At 47.3% G+C, this 5,229-nt stretch overlaps 1 protein-coding gene across 1 annotated transcript in view; it reads right to left on the minus strand.

Annotated features, from left to right (window-relative positions):
• Positions 1-5,229, minus strand: part of CAMTA2 (calmodulin binding transcription activator 2) — an 87,849-nt gene that overhangs the window by 34,363 nt on the left and 48,257 nt on the right. The window lies entirely within an intron of this gene.

Below are 5,229 nucleotides of genomic sequence, written 5' to 3' on the forward strand. Positions count from 1 at the left end.
AATAGTCCAAGCCCATCATACATATAGTTGGTTGCACTGTGGATGGCACTATGGTGGGTTTGGTGCTCCAACGCGTTTCACCCTGAAGGAGAAAGGAGCTGTTCATGACAAACTAAGCACAAGGAGGAGAGCCAGACAAAGGAATCGGCATCGCCCCAGTGGGGGGCCACAGGAGGGAGCAACGTCCAGGGCACCAGTGACCAGGAAGCCCTTGTAAATATCTCATTTCCTGGATCCCAATGTGCGTGTCCCCACCTTCTCCATCGTCATCCAAGGAAGAGCGTCTTCCTGGATTTTGTTCTCTTATTTGAGCTCTTTTGGTCCGGCAAATATACCATTGAAAGCGTTTTATGTCTGTTCCATAAGTGCAAAATAATATTACCTGTTGGTCCTGGCAGAAATCTCGTGAGCTGATAACTTCCTGCGCTGCTCTCTTATGAGTTACATTGTTCCTAGCTACCTCTGAGGATGACAGAACACCTTCCGTCTGTCAATGAGGAGCGGGGGGCGTTCTGTAGCCCTGTCCCATTTCTGTTGTCACCCTAGGACAGGAAGTGTGGTATTGGCGAGATCACTAGGCGAAAATAAAAGGTAACAAAGGAAACAAATGCAGCCGCCACATCTAGGGACTCCTTACCCCAACCTGTCCGTCTATTCCCCACCATTGGAATTCCTTACCCCATCCTGTCGTCTATTCCCCACCCATTGGAACTCCGTACCCCAACCTGTCCGTCTATTCCCCACCATTGGAATTCCTTACCCCAGCCTGTCCGTCTATTCCCCACCCATTGGAACTCCTTACCCCAACCTGTCCGTCTATTCCCCACCATCGGAACTCCGTACCCCAACCTGTCCGTCTATTCCCCACCCATTGGAATTCCTTACCCCAGCCTGTCCGTCTATTCCCCACCCATTGGAATTCCTTACCCCAACCTGTCCATCTATTCCCCACCCATTGGAATTCCTTACCCCAACCTGTCCATCTATTCCCCACCCATTGGAACTCCTTACCCCAACCTGTCCTATTCCCCACCCATTGGAACTCCTTACCCCAACCTGTCCGTCTATTCCCCACCCATTGGAACTCCGTACCCCAACCTGTCCGTCTATTCCACACCATTGGAATTCCTTACCCCAGCCTGTCCGTCTATTCCCTACCCATTGGAACTCCTTACCCCAGCCTGTCCGTCTATTCCCTACCCATTGGAACTCCATACCCCAACCTGTCCGTCTATTCCCCACCCATTGGAACTCCTTACCCCAACCTGTCCGTCTATTCCCCACCATTGGAATTCCTTACCCCAGCCTGTCCGTCTATTCCCCACCCATTGGAACTACTCACCCCAGCCTGTCGTCTATTCCCCACCCATTGGAACTCCGTACCCCGGTCTATTCCCCACCCATTGGAACTCCTTACCCCAACCTGTCCATCTATTCCCCACCCATTGGAACACCTTACCCCAACCTGTCGGTCTATTCCCCACCCATTGGAACTCCTTACCCCAGCCTGTCCGTCTATTCCCTAAAGACTCATCTCTTCAGGGAAGCCTATCCCACCTCAACCTAACCACTCAACCATCACCTTCTCGTACAATTCATCCCCACACAGCTACCTCCTCATGTATCACTTGCCCCTCCCTTTTAGATGGTAAGCTGTCAGGGGCAGGGCCCTCCTTACCATCTTGTCTTGAGTTGTATTGTGATTGTAATGTCTTCCTTATATTGTAAAGCGCTGCGCAGACTGTTGGCGCTCTATAAATCATATATAATAATAATAAAAGAATTAAAAGAATATCTAAAGCTAACAACTGTTTTGTTACAATTGGTAACTATTTAGGATTTCCTTTCACACATCCATCCAGTTCAGTTGTGAAATGCCGGATCTGATCCTGTGCTGAGGGGAACAGGAAACAGTCTACACTCATGTGTTTTGGTCCTGATGAGGACATCACACACGTGAAACATGCAAGGGACAGAAAATGATTTTCTAGCAAACACACCGCAATGAAGGACGAGATACTTTGCTAAAAATTCCGGTAAAAATTCTTTGTTTTTGTTTATAGAAAATCCATAAAAAAGCAAAATTTAGGTACTTTGTTTGCAAACGTATAAAAAGACAATGGCGTGTAATATGAGCCACAATGTAGGTAGTAACGTTGTCACAAAGTCTTACGCCAAAAAGGAAACTGTTAACTTGGAACAATGAGACCCTCAAAAGAATGCCCTCCCCCAAACATACATACATATCGGGTGCTATGTACGTACATATGAGGGTATGCATGAAGAAAAAAGTTTTCCAAGATTCGTTGAATTGTATCCAAAGGGGTCTTGTAAAGCGTTAGTTTGTTGCACAATAATTGTGTTAGGCCGGGTGAAGAGCGCAGCTTCCGTCGCTGCACAATGCTCGTGCATTTCCTGAATGGGGTGCCTGCGCTTTATTTACAATGAAAAGGGGTGAAAAAAACAAAGATGGAGGTTCGTATGCTGCACAGTCCTACCTTCATGGCACGCACCCCGGCGCTACAATCTTTCCCAGCATCTTCCGGTGCGGAGCCCCCAGGAACCCCCTTCGGCAGCGTCTTGTGAAGTTGGACTGCAGGGGAACTCCCTGTGCTGGATGTGATGAGCAGTGTCAGTGCTCCTGTGTCCTATAATCCTCAACCTACTAAAATAGACCTCCCCCCCTCCCTCGGCAGCTCATTAAAAGGGAAGGAAAATCCGACTCAGCCACTGGAATATTTCACATAAGCACTAGGATTGCGCGGTTCTCCTGGGCGCCGCTTTAACCTGCACGTCAGACAATGAGGCAGGAGACGGGCACCTGCATGCTGCCTGCAAGGAACAATGTGCCACATGACTGAGTGCCTGGGTGTGCAATGCAACCAAACCTCTCTGAACAATGGACAACCAGATTCCACAGTTTCCGGCACAATTTGCAACCAAACTTGATGGTTCTTAAACAATGTACAACCAAGTGTTCCGGTTCCTGCAGAATGTTCAACCAAAACATACAACCTACCCTCACGGTCCCTGCACAATCTACAAGCAACCGTCATGGTCCCTGCACAATCTACAAGCAACCGTCATGGTCCCTGCACAATCTACAAGCAACCGTCATGGTCCCTGCACAATCTACAAGCAACCGTCATGGTCCCTGCACAATCTACAAGCAACCGTCACGGTCCCTGCACAATCTACAAGCAACCGTCACGGTCCCTGCACAATCTACAAGCAACCGTCACGGTCCCTGCACAATCTACAAGCAACCGTCACGGTCCCTGCACAATCTACAAGCAACCGTCATGGTCCCTGCACAATCTACAAGCAACCGTCATGGTCCCTGCACAATCTACAAGCAACAGTCATGGTCCCTGCACAATCTACAAGCAACAGTCATGGTCCCTGCACAATCTACAAGCAACAGTCATGGTCCCTGCACAATCTACAACCAACCTTCATGGTTCCTGTACAATCTACAACCAACCTTCATGGTTCCTGTACAATCTACAACCAACCTTCATGGTTCCTGTACAATCTACAGCCAACCTTCATGGTTCCTGTACAATCTACATCCAACCCTCAAGGTTCCTGCACAATCTACAAGCAAACGTTATGGTTCCTGTAAAATGAACCATCCAACCACACAATATGCACAATATTAAACCAATGCCAACCTCGTGCACAATGTACAGCCAAAGCCTGTTGTCCCTGCACAACAAACAAGCAATGTTCACAGTATTTGCACAATACCAAACTACTCAGCCAAACCTGCATGCAAATCGCAGAGTCCCGGCACAATGTACAACCAAACGTCAGAGGATCTGCACCATGGGCAACAACCACCCCCCACAGTCCCTGTGCAAGGTAGAGGCAATCGTATGGCCAATTTCTGCACAATGTTCAACCAATCCTCATGGTCTCTGTACCATCAACCTTAAATGTACCACCAAAACATTACATTCCCTGCACAGACAAAACCATCAACCCGCAAAGTCTCTGCGCAATGCAGAGCCAAAGATTACAATCCCGGCATAATATGGAATGTAAAGTATGCGATTGTGGGACAGGAACCAAACCTTAGAGCTCCTCCATGGGACAAAACCAAACCTGAACACCTTCTCTATGGTATGGAACCAACATTTTAGCTACTCTGTAGAACAGAACCAACACATACTTTTGGTGCAGGATCAAGAATTACTGTTCCTTCGTGAAATAGAACCAAAAAATACTGTCCTCCTATGTTATAGGACCAACCCTTTGTATAGTATAAGACCCAATCCCTTTTATGTATCCTCCAAGGTACAAACACAACTCTTACAGTCTCTAAATGGGATATCCTTACTGTCCTTCCATGGCACAGAACCAACCCTTTTCACCAATCCATAGTCCCTTAAAGTCTCCATATGATAAAGAACCAACCCTCAGAGTCTGTGCTATCAAACTACCATTCACTGTCCCTCCATGGTACAGAATCAACCTTTATTGTCCCTCCATGGTATAGAACCAACCCATTCAGTTCATCCTTGGTGAAGAACCAACCGCTAGAGTCCCTTTATGTTCCATAACTACCACTTACTGTCCTCTCCATGGTACAAAACCAATCCACATTCTGCCTCCATGGTACAGAACCAAACCTTACTATCCCTCTGTGGTACACACTCAACCCTTATTATCCCTCCATGGTACAGAAACAACCCTTATTGTGCATCTTTGGTACAGAACCAACCCGAACAAGTACCTCTATTGTATAGGATAAAGGTTAACCGTCCTGCCATGGTCCCTTAAAGTCTTCGTATGATGAAGATCTAACCCTCAGAGTCTCTGTTATCAAATGACCATTTACCACTCCATGGTACAGCACCAAACTTTATTGTCCCTCCATGGTACAGAACCAACTCATGTTGTCTATCCATGGTATAAACCAGCCCTTATTGTTTCTTCATGGTACAGGACCAACTCTTACCAACCATCCACAGTACAGAACCAACTCTTACCATCCATCCACAGTACAGAACCAACCCTTACCATCCATCCACAGTTCAGAACCAACTCTTACAATCCATCCACAGTACAGAACCAACCCTTACCATCCATCCACAGTACAGAACCAACCCTTACCATCCATCCACAGTACAGAACCAACCCTTACCATCCATCCACAGTACAGAACCAACCCTTACCATCCATCCACAGTACAGAACCAACCCTTACCATCCATCCACAGTACAG

Source organism: Nanorana parkeri, unplaced genomic scaffold, assembly GCF_000935625.1.
Source record: "Nanorana parkeri isolate BGI_ZX_2015 unplaced genomic scaffold, ASM93562v1 scaffold2079, whole genome shotgun sequence".
Lineage (NCBI taxonomy): Eukaryota > Metazoa > Chordata > Amphibia > Anura > Dicroglossidae > Nanorana > Nanorana parkeri.